Source organism: Quercus lobata, chromosome 1 (assembly GCF_001633185.2).
Source record: "Quercus lobata isolate SW786 chromosome 1, ValleyOak3.0 Primary Assembly, whole genome shotgun sequence".
Classification (NCBI taxonomy): Eukaryota; Viridiplantae; Streptophyta; class Magnoliopsida; order Fagales; family Fagaceae; genus Quercus; species Quercus lobata.
Window position 1 is genome coordinate 53,215,992 of NC_044904.1, and position 18,217 is coordinate 53,234,208.

The following is an 18,217-nucleotide window of genomic DNA, read 5'->3' on the forward strand; positions in this document are numbered from 1 at the left end:
ACACTGGTGTAATTCATATATATTTTTTGATATTGCTTACCATTTTGATCCTCCAAAAAAGAATTTATCAATTTGACTATCAACAAAATGTTCCTCTTTTCCACACAAAAAATAATAATAATAATTACAGAAAGTATCTTTTTTTTTTTTCAAAAAAAGTAATAATAATAAAAAAGAAATCACTATCAACAATAAGAGAGTAAGACCTTAAAGGAAAAGAAAATATTAAAAATAATAAATAAACACAATCAAGAAAAAATGGGTAACCCAATAAATTTGACGGGGATAGGGTACCTAATAAATTTCGGTTGGATATATATAAATATATGAAGTAATTGTGTTTATCACTTTTTTTTCTTTTCTTTTTTTAATGGTAATTAAGAGATAATATTCAATGTGGGATGGGAAAATTCTTAGTTACTTCTAGAGTACGAAAAAATGATACTTTATTCTTTCACATTTATGATAGACCAAATTATAAATTTAATGAATGAACCTCACCATAAATATATAAAAAAAAAAACATCATTATTTATACTTCGAAAGTTGTTAAGAATTATGCAGGTAGGATGCCCTTTTATCTGACAAGCATGTTTTGCCGTTGTTTTTTTTTTTTTTTTTACATTATTTTGGCTCTACTTTTTAGAGTATTTTGAAGTTGTTTTATATGGAAGCAATTCTAGCCAAAACTCCAATGATTACTCATTTTACTTTTTATTTTATTTTTACCCATTTAGATTGAAGATAAAGTTTGTGCATGCAAGTAACAATGACCAATCCTTCAGCCAAAACCTCAATGATTATTAATATTTAATACACATGCACACTTGAGTAAAAGAAAAGAAAAGAAAAACAATAATTCCTAATCTGACAAAACCAAAGAGTGGTGGAAAGGCCTAGCTATATGCCTATATATGGATCTCTCTCCTCCCCAAACAGCCAAAACTAAAATAGTGTTGTGGTGTTGCAAATCCAAAGCTAGCATTTGGAAGCAACTAATTAAGAACACAAAATAGGAGAGTAAAAAAGAAAAAAAATGGGTAGTTGTCATTTGTTGCACTTGCCATTAGGGGAGTGCATCACAACATTCAATCTAGAGGATGCCGTGTGCAACCATGGCTTTTTGATGATGGCTCCAAACTCATGGATTCCATCTACTAAAACTCTTCAACGACCATTACGACTTGCAAACTCCACCACCTCTATCATGGTTTCTATCTCACACCCTCCAAAAAATAGTTCTATTCTTATTTAGGGCCGGCTGAAGCTATAGGCCACTTAGACAGTGGCCTAAGGCCCCCACTGATAAAGAGGCCCCAAATAGTAATAATATATTATATAATATTATATAATATCCCATCAAAAAATTGTATAGTTTGAATAAAAATTGTCTTAATCTTGAATATTTTCTCACACATGAAATTTATTTTGATATTGATGGTTTAGATTTATTTTCAGAACTAAAAGTTTTAAATGAAGTTTTGCAAATAAATGAAAAATCTCAAATTAATATACTAAATTATATAAAGAGGTTAGAATCTTTTTCAAATGCATGTATTGCTTTCAGAATATTACTAACTATACCTGTTACAGTTGCTTCCGCAGAAATAAGTTTTTCAAAATTAAAATTAATAAAATCCTATTTAAGATCAACTATGTCACAAGAAAGATTAAGTGGATTAGCCATATTACCAATTAAAAAGGAAATGTTAGCGGAACTTGAATGCAAAAATTTAATTAGTAATTTTGCCTCTCAAAAAGCAAGAAAAATAAATTTTAATTGAAAAAAATATATGAATTTATAATTAAATATAATAAAAGGCCCCATTTAAAGCTTTCGCCCAGGGCCCCCAAATTCATTGAGCCGGCCCTGTTCTTATTCAAGTTCATGATATCCAAAAGGTTTCTCTTGAAGACGAGAAAGCTATACTTGTATATACCACTCACTCTCTCTCTCTCTCTCTCTCTCTCTCTCTCTCTCTCTCTCATATATATTATTGAATGGTGTTAGAGATACATACATTAAATTTTACTATATAATCTTTACAAATTAAATAATAAAAATAATTTTTTATTATTTTTTATATTATTGAAATTGTACCAATCATTACAAGACCCCCCAATTTATGAGTTTTTCTTTTAAAAAAAAAAAATAAAATTGTAATAGTTTTAACATTTTTCATGTATTGTTTGGTTGTGCATATTGTGACTATATATAAATATGTTAATGGATTTTAGCATAAATTCGGCAGAAACAAGTGGGTCGGATGCTAAGGATATCAGAAGGAGATGAAAGGAACGCGAGGGAGTTTCAAAACATGCATCCAGAAGCAAAGAAGAAAGGTTTCGGTCGACTTTTTCGTTCTCCCACGCTCTTTGAAGATGCTGTTAAGTCCATCCTTCTTTGCAACTGCAAGTTACGTTGTCAATTGCTCTTCTTTTATATATGTTCTTCTTTTCTTTTCTTTTTTCTTTTTTTTGATTTATTCTTCTTCTTTTGTAGGTCCAGTTTTTATTTATTTATTTATTTTTTATGGATTTTGAACTATTATATTCTAAAGAGCTAATTCGGTTTTAATGTTTTAAAACATAGAAAGACAACGTTCTTAATTAAAATGAAATTGACCACACAAAAACAATTTATGGATAAATCGCTTATTTTAGCGCAAATTAAAATATATACTAGCATGTATAGACAACGTTCTTAAAATGACTCGTTGTATGACTATGAATACAAGCATTATTTTAGTGCAAAAATAAATATTCACATAATAAGGCCAACACAATGACATCTTTCATTTAATTGTGCTTACTTGTTGGAAGTTTTTAAGTTGTTTTATAAACCTTTTGTGGTGTCATAATATTCGCGTTTTTAGTGGTACTTAAGATCAAGCTTGGGGATTATGTAAAGTATCCGTAAAACTGATTTTTATTTTTTATGTTTTAGAATCATCCCTAAGACTGATTATAATGGCCATATATATTTTTTCTGATTATAATGGTTATATTATGATTTAGAATGTGTAGGGACACGATTTTCGTTAACCCGGTCCTGGACGATCAGGCCCTGGCCCAAGAAGTCCCACACAATGAAGTTTTATAGAATATAGGCTGAAGAACTCGGTTCCAGTTGGCTCAGATGGCTAGTTGCATGTTCTTAGTGGATGTAGAAACGTAAATCCAGAAAATGTATGTGAAAGTGGAAGTTTTATTCATGGACCTGCCTTCATACAATGACTTCTTGTTTTTTTCTCTTCTCTCCTCCCTCTTTTTTCCGTCCCCCTTTCTGGGGGACTCTTACATATGATATAGGCCCTCTTTTATCATCTGGGCCCTACACTTGTTGATCATCCAAACCCCCACTTGAGCACCTGTCCCATCAGACGCCCTTACCAGTTCTTTGTGAGTTGTAGTGACCAAGGTAACATTGTTCAGAGGTCTTCTCTTCATTAATGCGGCCAGGAGAGTAGTTGTGATGCATTTAATGTGGTGGTGACAGCCTTTGCTGGGATATTTTGAGCCTTCTTTCTTTTTACGTGTTTGGCATGAGGGCTATAGTAACTGGGATGCATCATTGATCTGGATTTTGGAATGTTCGAGGAGGAGTTACTCCTCGGGCTTATTTTCTTCGTCCCAGTTGGCTTGGGCAGGGATTATGGGCCGCGACATCTCCTCGGACAGAATCGTCCTCGGATGGGCCCAAGGCCCAGCCAACTTGTTATTTTGGGCCGGTCCCCACAATAGCCCCTCAAAACTCCAGTTTTGATCTCCCTTCGAGGAGAAAAGCGGGGTTTTGATATTTATGAAGGATGGAACGGATGACCTCTTGGTCCACGCGCGTGGACGGTTATTTTTAACGCGCCACAATTTATGAGGCGTGGCCATTTACTCCAGACAGCTTTATGTCTCCTTCATCCAACGGCGAGATGTGGATTTGACGGCCAGCATTGTTCCTTGAATTCGTGAGCGGGAGGGATTTTTTCTCTCTCCCTCCTGCTATATAAAGCATCTGAGAGGCTCCTTTTTTCTTTTTTATCTGCACATCAGAATAGAGAGCTCCAAAGAACTCCAGCGCCCAGAAATCCTTGAGCACCTCCTTCCTTCAAATCTCCATAACCGTTTCTGCGAAGCGCCCTCCATAGAAGAGATTTCCGATCACCTTACCGGTCATTTGTGAAGATATCCGTAAGTTCCATTCGCTTCGTCGCTTCGATTTTCTCCTCGGATTTTATTTTTCTCCTCGGTCTTTATTTCCATTCCTCCAGTTCAGCTTAGATGGGTAGATTCAAAAAACTAGTAGACACTCCGGCTGCTATGGAGGGTTTTAGGGCAAAATACCATATCCCGCTGGGGGTGGTTCTGCGGTACTGTCCCCCAGAAGGAGTACTGTTAGATAGAGGAGTGGGTGAAGTAGTCATTCCCATGATTGCCTTTATTCAAGGGGGAATGACGCTCCCCATGCGTAGGATTACCCGGGACTACTTGTTCCACCATAGGTTGACGCCACACCAGTGCGCTCTAAACATGTTTAGGGTATTAGGCTGCATAGACGTCTTGAACGAGCGAATGGGTCTGGATCTGACCTGGCATGATGTGTTACGCATGTACGAGTGCCACTACGTCGAGAATGGAGGGTATTACCTTAAATCTCGATCCGAGATGGTTAGGCTAATCTCCTGTCTCCCCATATCCAATAAGACTATGAAGGATGACTTCCTCATTGCCTCAGGAGAATGGAGCGATGGTCTTCATTGTCCAACTCAGGCAGGAACCCCAGGTGCGGCGCCTTTAGGCCCAATCCTTTAGGGGAGGGGCTTAGCTCCTCGGACTTACTCTCTTTTCTGCTTGTCATAAATCTTTTAGTTTAATTCTAATTTTCTTCTCAGCTGTATTACAGATAGAGCTTTGGTTGCTCCCAGGCTGAGCTACGTGAACATTCCGGCCCTAAATTATCTTTTAAGGTCAGAAATCTACGTCCACGAGGACGGGCAGCTGCGTGCGTGTCATTTGGTTTTAGGCTATCGACCACTAACTCGTGCTTTCCAACCCATTGGCCACGCCATTAGAGCTGGTAGCCCTCGGTTAGCCAGGACTAACTCGTGCTTTCCAACCCATTGGCCACGCCATTAGAGCTGGTAGCCCTCGGTTAGCCAGGACTAACTCGTGCTTTCCAACCCATTAGCCACGCCATTAGAGCTGGTAGCCCTCGGTTAGCCAGGATTGACGTGTCCAAGCTTGAGTGTTTGGCCCGAGTAGATCTTAAGCCAGTCGTGCTACCTAGAGTTCGGGATCCTCCACCGGTTGTGCAACTGCCTCCAGAAGACCTTGAAGCCGCCGTGCCAGCTGAGGAAGAGGCCGAATCATCTCGTCTTTCCCTTGAGGAGGAAATAGATGAGTTTTATTTTAAGGAGGAGGTTGACAAAGCCCCCGTAGTTGAGCTCTCGGACCCTGAAGGAGAGCAGGATCGCAACTCCGTGGCTGGCAGTCCAATCATTATAACTTGCTCGGACGATTCTTCAGACGGGGAAGTAGGCGATATGGCTGGTAAGGGAAAATCTTTGCGAGAACTGATGTCCAGCCTAGGAAAGGGTCAGTCCTCAAAGGCGCCTGCTAAGGCACAAACCCAGGACCCTCCTCCAGTCGCCCCTCAGGTTCCTTCCGACCCTGGCCTCAAGGTTAACCCTGACCTAAAAAAGAAGAGGCCGGTTGACGTTCCTGAGGAAGGTGAAGTGGCCCCCCACCCGGCCAAGCAGCAGAAAGCCACTCGGGGATAGAGGAGTAAGAGGGCTAACTCCACGGAGAGCCGGGATGAGGAGAATCGGGCTGAGGTGCGCATTAATCCCCGTGCATGGAGTCCGAAGATGGAGCTGGACGGGGTCGCTATCCCCTATACTGCCTCGGTTCGAGAGTACAACAGGGGCAGAGCAGGCTATATAGTTGAGGCCCTGGAGCAGCCAGTGCTCCTTCCTCGGGATATGGAGGCCTACAGGCGGTTCTCCCAGCCCGAGCTTTTTCTGTCCCTTAAGAGGGACCTTGCGATGGTAAGCCCTTCTTGCATCCTTTTATTAAGCCATCAACATTATTGCATTCTATCCTAATTCTGGTTTTGTTTTGTTGGCAGATCACCCAGCAGGTGTTTGTGGCTGAGGAGTTTTGCTGCAGCAACCGCAGCTTGGCTGAAGCTGAGGTTCAATCTCGGGCTGAGGTGGAGAAGACCGTGGGGTCCCTCAAGCAAGAAATCTTTAAACTGACGGAGAAGTTCAAAGAATCGGAGAAACAATGCAAGAGCGTGGAGGCTGGCCTAAAGAGTGCTGAAACCTAAGCCGAGGATCAGCGCTAGAAATTGTACGTAACTGAAACCAGTCTTGCTACTAAGAAGCAGAATGTACCGGAACTTATGGCCACTCTGCAGAAAACTGGGGACGAGATACGGCGGGTTAAAGAAGAGGCTTAGCTGATCCGAGAGGCTGCAGAGGCTGAAAAGAAAGCTTCTCATCAGCTCAGGATCTAAGAAACGGAGGCCAGGCTATCCAAGGAGATCCCCGAGGTGTGCAGGGACTACTGCAGCATCTCATAGGCTCACGCCCTTGATGCTGCAGGAATTCCTGCGGATTCGGCGCTGAGACTGCCTGAGAACGTCTTCTATCCTTAGAAGATCCGAGAGAATCCTGATGGCGCCCAAGCAGCTTCTGAGCAGGACTTAGCGGTGCCTGATACCGTCCCTGTGCTTGACAAAGCGAAGGATCTTGCCATGGACTCTATCTCCAAGGCTCCTCCTCCTCAGCCAGAGCAGAAAAAGGATCCTCCTGCTAAGGCTTAGCCTTTAGGCTTTTAATTTGTGTACTTCCCCTTTTTTTTTTGAATGAGAGTCGTCCTGTTTTTGTGTTCTTTTGTAAGGACCTCTCTTTGTATTGACCTCGGAATATTAATATAGAATGTTCTCTTTGTTTTCTATGGATGTATGCTGGTACCATCCCTTTATTTAACGTTTGCGATGATATAAATAAATATAAACGGTCGAGATAAAAAGGGTGCCGCGCAGCAAATTTGAGTAAGGGTTGCAATGATGTTAGACTGTGCGCACACCTTGAAATGATTTCCCTTAAGTAATAATTTCCCCTAAGTCTGTGGTCCGAGGAGCCATGCAGGACTTAGGTTCTGTTTAAAACTTGGATAAATTGTCATAAGTAATAATTTTCCCTAAGTCTGTGGTCCGAGGAGCCATGCAGGACTTAGGTTCTGTTTAAAACTTGGATAAATTGTCATAAGTAATAATTTCCCCTAAGTCTGTGGTCCGAGGAGCCATGTAGGACTTAGGTTCTGTTTAAAACTATGAATAGTTGCCATAAGTAATAATTTCCCCTAAGTCTGTGGCCCGAGGAGCCATGCAGGACTTAAGTTCTGTTTAAAACTTGGATAAATTGTCATAAGTAATAATTTCCCCTAAATCTGTGGTCCGAGGAGCCATGCAGGACTTAGGTTCTGTTTAAAACTTGGATAAATTGTCATAAGTAATAATTTCCCCTAAGTCTGTTGTCCGAGGAGCCATGCAAGACTTAGGTTCTGTTTAAAACTATGAATAGTTGCCATAAGTAATAATTTCCCCTAAGTCTGTGGTCCGAGGAGCCATGCAGGACTTAGGTTCTGTTTAAAACTTGGATAAATTGTCATAAGTAATAATTTTCCCTAAGTCTGTGGTCCGAGGAGCCATGCAGGACTTAGGTTCTGTTTAAAACTTGGATAAATTGTCATAAGTAATAATTTCCCCTAAGTCTGTGGTCCGAGGAGCCATGTAGGACTTAGGTTCTGTTTAAAACTATGAATAGTTGCCATAAGTAATAATTTCCCCTAAGTCTGTGGCCCGAGGAGCCATGCAGGACTTAAGTTCTGTTTAAAACTTGGATAAATTGTCATAAGTAATAATTTCCCCTAAATCTGTGGTCCGAGGAGCCATGCAGGACTTAAGTTCTGTTTAAAACTTGGATAAATTGTCATAAGTAATAATTTCCCCTAAGTCTGTTGTCCGAGGAGCCATGCAAGACTTAGGTTCTGTTTAAAACTATGAATAGTTGCCATAAGTAATAATTTCCCCTAAGTCTGTGGTCCGAGGAGCCATGCAGGACTTAGGTTCTGTTTAAAACTTGGATAAATTGTCATAAGTAATAATTTCCCCTAAGTCTGTGGTCCGAGGAGCCATGCAGGACTTAGATTCCGTTTAAAACTTGGATAAATTGTCATAAGTAATAATTTCCCCTAAGTCTATGGTCCGAGGAGCCATGCAAGACTTAGGTTCTGTTTAAAACTATGAATAGTTGTCATAAGTAATAATTTCCCCTAAGTCTAAGTCTGTAGTCCGAGGAGCCATGCAGGACTTAGGTTCTGTTTAAAACTTAAATAAATTGTCATAAGTAATAATTTCCCCCAAATCAGTGGTCCGAGGAGCCATGCAGGACTTAGGTTCTGTTTAAAACTATAAATAGTTGCCATAAGTAATAATTTCCCCTAAGTCTGTGGTCCGAGGAGCCATGCAGGACTTAGGTTCTGTTTAAAACTATGAATAGTTGCCATAAGTAATAATTTCCCCTAAGTCTGTGGTCCGAGGAGCCATGCAAGACTTAGGTTCTATTTAAAACTTGGATAAATTGTCATAAGTAATAATTTCCACTAAGTCTGTGGTCCGAGGAGCCATGCAGGACTTAGGTTCTGTTTAAAACTATGAATAGTCACCATAAGTAATAATTTCCCCTAAGTCTATGGTCCAAGAAGCCATGCAGGACTTAGGTTCTGTTTAAAACTTTGAACAGTTGGAAATAGACCAGTGGGCACAGGATAATCACGAAACAAAACATGGGCAAAGCCATTTTCATTAATAATAGTATCTTCTTAGGTTATTTACATTCCATGGTCAAGGTATAGTTTTTTCATCTAAATCTTCTAGATAATAAGCGCCTATCCCGGCCACGGACGTGATGCGATACGGTCCTTCCCAATTGGGCCCCAGCTTGCCCCAAGAGGGGTTTTTTACGCTGCCAAGAATCTTTCTCATTACGAGATCACCCGGACCTAAAGGTCGCAGTTTAACATTGGCATCATATCCTTGTCTTAGCTTCTGATGATAATAGGCCATATGGATCGTTGCTTTTTCCCTTCTTTCCTCGACTAGATCTAGACTTCTTCCCAATAACTCATCGTTACCGTTTGGGGTAAATGAGTTAGACCTCAGTGTGGGAAAGTTGTTCTCGATTGGGAGCACGGCCTCAGCCCCATAAGTCATCGAAAAGGGGGTTTCACCGGTTAACCGTCGCGGCGTTGTCCGATAGGTCCATAAGACGTGTGGGAGCTCTTCTACCCATCTCCCATTTGCCTCGTCTAGTCTTTTCTTCAGTCCGTTCACTATGACCTTGTTCACGGCCTCAACCTGCCCATTTCCTTGGGGGTAAGCGGGAGTGGAGTATCGGTTAATGATCCCAAACTCGCGGCCATACTCCCTAAAGTTCTTGCTATCGAATTGGAGACCGTTGTCTGAAATGAGTGTGTGGGGAGTTCCGAAGCGGGTAATAATGTTCTTCCAGATGAATTTCTGGGCATCCACGTCCTTAATATTGGCCAAAGGTTCAGCCTCCACCCATTTGGTGAAGTAATCGGTTCCGACTATTATGTATCGCTTGTTCCCCGCAGCTTTGGGGAAGGGACCGACAATATCAAGACCCCATTGTGTAAACGGCCAGGGGCTAGAGAGGGGGTTGAGGACCCCTCCGGATTGGTGGATATTTGGGGCGAATTTCTGGCACTGATCACACTTCTTGGCGTATTCTTGGGCCTCTCTTTGCATGTTCGGCCACCAGTATCCTTGGGTGAGTGCCCTGTGTGCTAGCGACCTCCCTCCAATGTGACTTCCATAAATCCCCTCGTGTAACTCTTCAAGTAAAGACTCGGATTCTTCTGGATGTATGGAGAGTAGGTATGGCCCAGAGTAGGGGCGCCGATATAGTTTGTGGTCCTCCGATAGCCAGAACCGAGGAGCATTCTTACGTATCTTCTGGAAGTTTTTTATGGGATCCATCCAACTGAGACTTTTTCTGATCTGATGGACCTGGGCCGGGTTTCTTCTAATGGGACTCGCTTGAACTAGATCTTCGACAAGGATCATTTGCGGTAGATTATGCGCCGAGGACGTGGCGAGAGTGGCCAGCGAGTCTGCATGGGTGTTTACGCTCCTGAAAATGTGCGTCAGAATGAAGGACTCAAAACTCAACTGTAGGCGTTTGACTTGTCCTAGATACTCTTGCATCCTAGCGTCTCTAGCTTCCAGCTCACCCATCACTTAGCCGACGACCAATTTAGAGTCCGAGAATGCCTCTATTACCCTTTCGCCTAATCTTTGAACCATCGTCATCCCTTGAAGTAAGGCTTCGTACTCGGCCTTGTTTTTCGTTGCCGGGAACCCGAGTCTTAGTGATTTTTCAATGGTAGCACCGTCCGGTGATATTAAAACTATCCCAACTCCAGATCCTTTCTGGTTGGCCGCGCCATCCACGTAGACCTTCCAATGCAAGGTCCCCCCTACTGAAATTGTACCAACCGACTTTCCATCCATGTCTTTCTTCTCGGTTATTGTTTCTATAGAGGGTTCAGCAAACTCCGCAACCAAGTCTGCGAGGACCTGACCTTTGATGGAGGATTTGGGCATATATTTAATATCAAAGGCCCCCAAAATCGCACTCCACATGGCGATCCTTCCTGTGTAGTCGGTGCTTCGAAGCACCGCTCGAAGGGGAAGCTGAGTTAGAACGATGACCGTATGCACCTGAAAGTAGTGAGGGAGCTTTTGTGTGGCGTGTACTATCGCCAGAATTGCTTTTTCCAAAGGTAGGTATCGCACCTCGGCCTCATGTAATGATTTGCTCACATAGTAAACCGGTCGCTGCACCCCATTATCATCCTGTATCAGTATCAGGCTTGCAGCATGGGGGGCAACAGTGACGTATGCAAACAGTACCTCGTCTGCCTCAGGGCTGGACATGATGGGTGGTCGTGATAGGTATTCCTTAAGTTACTAGAAGGCCCAAACACAATCCTCCGACCATTCAAACCCTTTCCACTTATTTATCAAGAGGTAAAAAGGTCGACATCGATCCGCTGATCGTGATATGAACCGATTTAATGCTGCGATCATGCCAGTGAGCTTCTGCACTTCTTTCAGATTTTGAGGAGCCTGTAGGCTGTTAATTGCTTTGATTTGATCGGGACTTACTTCTATTCCCCTGTGTGTTACCATATACCCTAAGAATTTCCCAAACCCGACCCCGAATGAACATTTGGATGCATTGAGCTGCAACTTGTGCTCTCTTAAGATAGCAAAGATTATTTCAAGGTCTTTCACGTGCTCGGACACCCTTTTGCTCTTTACAACCATATCGTCTATGTAAACCTCAATGATTTTGCCCAGCTGTGGCTCGAACATTCTGGTCATCATTCTTTGGTAGGTTGACCCTGCGTTCTTTAGTCCAAACGACATCACCTTATAGTGATAATTTTCGATGGGTGTCATGAAAGACATCTTCTCCTGGTCTTCTAATGCAAGGGGTATCTGATGATAGCCTTGGAAGGTGTCCAGGAAACTCATTCGAGGGTGACCCATGGTTGCATCCACCAATCAGTCGATTTGTGGTAAGGGAAATGGGTCCTTTGGGCACGCCTTGTTTAGGTCCGTGAAGTCCACGCAGACTCTCCACTTCCCTATTTTCTTCTTTACCACCACCGTGTTTGCCAACCATTCGGGGTAAAAGACCTCTTTAATAGCCCCTGCTTTTTTCAGTTTTGCCACTTCGTCTCTTACGGCACTAGCATGTTCCTTTGAGGGGCGTCGGGGTGGTTGCTTCTTCGGAGTGGAAGATGGGTTAACGTTCAGGTGGTGACAAATAAGGCTGGGATCAACTCCTGGGGCGTCGTAGGCATCCCATGCAAACACATCGAAATTTCTTCTGAGAAATCTGACCAGTTCCTCTTTTTCTTGAGAAGGCAACTTGGAGCCGACCTGGAAAAATTTCTCCGGATAGTTGTTGACAGCGAATTTATCTAAACTTTCACACCTTATCTCCTCGGCTAGCCCATCGTCTTGCCCTGCCGAGGCGGCTGGTTGCTATAAGCTCTCAGGGGCCGAGGACTCGGCATGGGACCGATGAAGATGGCGGCCACCATACACTACCTGGCCATGGCCTGATCTCCACGAATCTCTTCTACTTGTCCTCTGGATGGGTATTTTACCTTTTGGTGAAGTGTGGAGGATACGGCTTCTAGGACGTGGATCCATGGCCTGGCAACTATCGCGGTGTAGGGTGAGTAAGCGTCGACCACGATAAAATTTACCTTCACCACCTCCGATCCAATCTGTATGGGTAGTCTGATCTACCCTTTTGGCGTAACAGTCTTCCCTTCGAAACTGATAAGGGGGGAGTCATAAGCTGTCAAATCCTCCAGCTTCAGGTTTAGCCCCTTGTATAGATCAGGGTACATTATCTCTACCGTACTTCCTGGGTCTACTAACACCCTTTTCACATCGAAGCCTCCAATTCTTAACGTAACCACTAAGGCATCTTCGTGAGGTTGGATAGTTCCTCTCTTATCCTCGTCCGAGAATCCTAGTATCAAAGAGCTTCCCTTTTTTTACCTTTTGGGTTCCCTTTGCCTGTCCTCGGAGGGGAGCCAATCAACGGCCAGTACCCTGGAGAGGGATGTTCCAGTTCTTCCTAGTGCAGCGAGGATGACATGTATCGTTCCGGTGGGGGGTCTTAATGACACATCCTTTCGAGGCTCTTGCATTTCTTGGCCGGGATGGCCGCTCAAGGGGTGCAGAAGATGATGTACCTTTCCTTCTCGGACCAACTGATCTAGGTGATTCCATAGATTCTTGCAATCCTCAGTGGTATGCCCATGGTCCTGATGATAGTGGCAGTACAGGTTCTGGTTACGTTTGGAAGGATCTCCAGCCATCTTTCCTGGCCATCTGAAATAAGGCTTGTTCCTTACTTTCTCCAGCACCTGTTGTACTGGCTCCCTAAACACGGCATTCACCGTTTGCGTGTTACTCTGTCCAGCCTGTCACAAAAAATCCCTCCTTGGCTGGTTATGGTTATACCGTTCTGACTTAAAATCGTTTGCTTTGGGGGGGATGACCTTCTCCTTTCCCCTTCCTTGTAGCTGATCTTCCTCCACCCTTTTGTACTTGTCGATCCTATCCATCAACTGATGAACGTTGGCAACTGGTTTACCAGTGAGGGATTTCCTTAAGCCATGCTCGGTGGGGAGACCGCTTTTGAATGTGCTGATAGAAACATCATCACGGTTGTCATCTAAGTCGTTATACACTTCCCAATATCTATCCGAATATGCTTTCAGGGTCTCTCCCTCGTGCATGGATAAGGACAATAGCGAACTGAGGGGTCGAGGGACTCTGGTGTTTGTAATAAAGCGAGAGCAGAAAGCCTGGGTGAGCTGCTTGTATAAGCCTATGGAATTTGTCTTCAGGCTGTTGAACCACCTCATCGCTATTGGTCCCAAGCTGGATGGGAAGACTTTGCACATCAGGGTTTCATTTTGCGAGTAGATAGCCATTTTTTGGTTAAACTGACTCACGTGCTCTACCAGGTCTGCTCGGCCGTTATAGATGGTGAATGCTGGTTGGTTGAAGCATCAAGGGAGCTTAGCCCCTTCGATTCTATACATGAAGGGTGACCTTGAAATCTGGTCTAGCACCCTCTTCATAGCATCGTTTCCCCAACCCTTGCTGGATGGGCTCTCATATTTCCGTACAGGGCGTGGTTCCCTTTCGTAAGAAAATGTTTCACTTGGGGGGGTCCTTGACCTCCATCGGTAACTCGCATCCTCCCCATTAGAGGACTCATCTGAGTTAGAGGGAGATCGTTTTCGCTGCACACGTCGTAACTTCCTTTTCAGGTCATCTATCTCTCGCTGCATGGCCTGATGACTATTTCGCCTCTAGGATACGTGACTACCTATCTGAGTGTGACTCTGGCTCGTCTGGATAGTATGCACACTTCCCTCACGATTCCCTCTGCCGCCTGGGTTGGCAGGGTTATTTTGCCTCTAAGGCTCAATGGGCTGTGTTTGTTGGGAGTTAGCCTGGTGAGGATTCTCCTGGTGTGGACCTAGTTCTGCCATACTCGACCGTTGTGCTAGCTGATACCCTAGTTCTTCCCATAGACGGTACCAATTGTAGAGACACGATTTTCGTTAACCCGGTCTTGGACGATCAGGCCCTGGCCCAAGAAGTCCCACACAATGAAGTTTTATAGAGTATGGGCTGAAGAACTCGGTTCCCATTGGCTCAGACGGCTCGTTGCATGTTCTTAGTGGATGTAGAAACGTAAATCCAGAAAATGTATGTGAAAGTGGAAGTTTTATTCATGGACCTGCCTTCATACAATGACTTCTTGCTTTTTTCCCTTCTCTCCTCCCTCTTTTTCCGTCCCCCTTTCTAGGGGACTCTTACATATGATATAGGCCCTCTTTTATCATCTGGGCCCTACACTTATTGATCATCCAAACCCCCACTTGAGCACTTGTCCCATCAGACGCCCTTACCAGTTCTTTGTGAGTTGCAGTGACCAAGGTAACACTGTTCAGGGGTTTTCTCTTCATTAATGCGGTCAGGAGAGTAGTTGTGATGCATTTAATGTGGTGGTGACAGCCTTTGCTGGGATATTTTGAGCCTTCTTTCTTTTTACGTGTTTAGCGTGAGGGCTACAGTAACTGGGATGCATCATTGATCTGGACTTTGGAATGTCCGAGGAGGAGTTACTCCTCGGGCTTGTTTTCTTCGTCCCAGTTGGCTTGGGCAGGGATTATGGGCCGCGACATCTCCTCGGACAGAATCATCCTTGGACGGGCCCAAGGCCCAGCCAACTTGTTATTCTGGGCCGGTCCCCATAAAATGTTTGTGCAAATAGAATGAAATGAGGCCTCTATATTAATTACAAAACCACGTTTGTTCAAGATATTTAAAGAAGACTAGTCCATTGAATTATTAATCATATTTTAATATAGATCATTTGTTATTTAATTAGTCTTTTTTGAACCAGACAAAGTATCGAGCATTTGTCGTTAAAGTTAGGAGAGAATTTTCTTAATAATTGAGGGAAATTATATTTTACCTCCTTAATTTATACATCATTTTACACTTATTCCCTAAACTATGGGGATGGACATTTACCATCCTAAACTATATCCTCTTTTACTCTTCCCTTTTAAACTATGATAATTCACAATTTACCCTCTTAATTATACCCCATTTTATACTTACCCTTATAAACTATAAAAATACACACTTACTTCCCTAAACAAGTACTCCTGGGTGGGGGTGCAAAATGTTACAAAGTTAATATTTTATGAGGATAAGTGTAAAAGGTTGTATATTTTAGTGGGTAAGTGTAAAAGAAGATATAATTTAGGAGTTAAAGTGTAATTTCTCCTAGTAATTGGATTAAAGGTATCTTTTGTTGTAATGATTTGCTGGTAAGAGATGCTACACACACAACATTTTCATAAAAATTTCACAATAAATTCTAAGTGGCATGCTATTACTAGTTCTAATTTAGAGCCATCATAAAAATTACTTTTTTGTCCACTAATAGAAGTTTGTCACCTAAAATTTGTTGTAAAATTGTTACGAATATATTGTTGATGTAGCATTTTTCTTTGCCATAAGCCAATAAGGATAAATTGATATGCACAAAAAGTAAAAATAAAAATAAAAGAACAAAAAAGAAGAGGTGGTGCAACTATTAAGGATATGATTGTATGAGAAAAAGTATGTCAAACTGCAATTACTATTTCGTATATCTTTTGTAAGAACTGAAATTGGATTGGTCCCAAAACCGAATTGGGCTCAAACCCTAGCGGCCCAAATAATAAATTTGTAAAGCGTGGACAGAAGAACTAGATCTATCCCAGAAGAAATACGATTAGATTTAACGGTTCAAGACGGTTAGACACAAGTAAGATTAGAAAATCTATCCTCGGACTAGATTTAGTAGTTTGTATCATATGATGTTTTTGAATAAAATTGTACCAGAGTTCCAGTCTTTTTCCTTGATTTTTTCTCTGCTTTTTCAGTACATCTTTCCATATTATATACTACAATCTTGATGTCATCCTTACCACACATGTGTAGGTTAGATTCGGGGGACTCCTTCCTGTCCCATTTAGCACCTCCCAGAACCATCAACCAGTAACTGCAAGGCTGCTTAATCACTGTTCAGGCATTACTTCTACATTAATGCGGCCAGAGAGTTGGTTGAAAGGCATTTAATGCGGAGGTAGCAGCTTTTGAAGATATTTGTTTACCTTTCTTTTCTTACCCCAGGTCCAATGTCCCACCCTTAGTTGTGATGTAACTCCGAAGTAAGTCCGTGATGATATGGCACTCAAATCTACCTCAAACACATGTTGCTGAGAAGGCTTTTGTCCTCGGACGCTTATTGGACCTATCTCATATTGTCTCCACTCCTCTCTTCATTCTGTTCTCCTCATAATCTTATTTGGACCTTCTCGGATGGTCTAACGTCCTCGGATAGAGCCATAGGCCTAGTTAATACTGCTTTAACAATACTTCCTAATTAACTGGCCCCCACATCTTTTCTTTTAAATATTACTTTAAATAAAAATTACAAGTAATACACTAATACTATAGACCCAATTATTATTATTATTATTATTATTATTATTATTATTATTATTATTATTATTATTTACAATTGCTTCAATAGAATGTTTTAAGAGGAACATTATTTTTACGTGGCTTACACAACTTATATTATATGCACTGATTACAACAAACCATGTTAACAATTGTGAAGAAAGTTATGAAAATTGTTGTGGGTAAGATTTTAACACACGTGTGTGTCTGTTTATGTATTATACAACATGATATTCAAATAGGTGGACGAGGACATTGGATATGGCTAGAGCTCTATGTGAACTTCAAGCAGAGTTAGCTGATGACTGGAACAGTGAAAATATAGTCAAACATCCCAAAAAGAAAGGGTTAAAGATAAAGAAATTTGCTCGAAAACAAAGTAAGGTCAACAAATGTGTGGACGAGAACAGTGAAAATTCACAACTTCTAGAAGGCAATAATATTAAAGTTAAGGCATTAGGGAATTTTCCAAGCTCAAAAGAACTAGCTACCCTTACGAAGGGTTACTTGAAAAAACGTTGCAAACTTGGGTATAGAGCATGTCACATTTTTGAACTTGCTGAACGTGCAGAGGAAGGAAAGCTTAAGCTTAAGCTCAAGAAAACATCCAGCTATGAGGAAATATTTGACAAATTGAGTAAAATCAAAGGCTTTGGTCCTTATGCATGTGCCACACTAATGATGTGCATTGGATTTTATCAAATGGTCCCTATGGATACTGAAACAAAGCGACATTTACAACAGGTTTTGAGAGTTTCAATATTGGTAGCTTCATGTAAATATGCCATAAAATCATAATGCTTTGCTTAATTGTATGGTCTTTTTAATAACTACTATATATTCTGTGTCAGGTTCACAAGACAAAGAAAGAGAATGCCAAAGAAGATGTCAAACGTATTTATGATAAGTATGCGCCATTTCAAGGTTGTCATTTTGGTATATATTTATGTTCTCATGTGTTTATTTTCAACATCAATCAATAAAGTTAGAGTTACAACAATAATTTCACACCAACACTTCATTTGTCTACCACCTCACACCTGATCTCACCATAATTTTTTTTTTTTTTTTTTTAATGACCCTTGTGTGAGGTGGTAAGTAAATTGGGAGGTGTGAAAGTTTTTGTTAATTTTTGTTGTGATCCAAACTTTTTAATTATGCTTTTTGCTCCTTTTGTATGATTGTATATATTATTATTGATTTTCTGATTTCATTATTTTTAGTCTCGAGTTTTGAATTTCAGCTAAGTCATTCTTCGTGTATTTGTTTTCAGGCTTGAGTTATTGGAGTACTATGAAATAAAGTTTGGAAAGCTAAGCATGTTGCCAAACTCTAGTTATCATATTGTTACTGGCAGCTAGACTTAGGTAGGGCTATTGGTTTGTTTTGGAAATTTGACCAAGTTTAACTAAGCCAACAATTACTTTTCTTTTGTAGTTGTGGGTTCGTTTAACTAAGATGAATCGGTTTGTTTTGGAATTGACCAAGTTTAGATTAAGA

The 18,217-nt window shown here is 41.6% G+C and overlaps 1 long non-coding RNA gene across 1 annotated transcript; it reads left to right on the top strand.

The window, feature by feature from the left end:
• The first annotated feature begins 1,042 nt into the window (after positions 1-1,042).
• Positions 1,043-17,030, top strand: LOC115960692. Its single transcript, XR_004085228.1, has 3 exons — positions 1,043-1,210; positions 2,253-2,416; positions 16,960-17,030. It is a non-coding gene; the product is annotated as an uncharacterized LOC115960692 (long non-coding RNA).
• Positions 17,031-18,217: the final 1,187 nt, after the last annotated feature.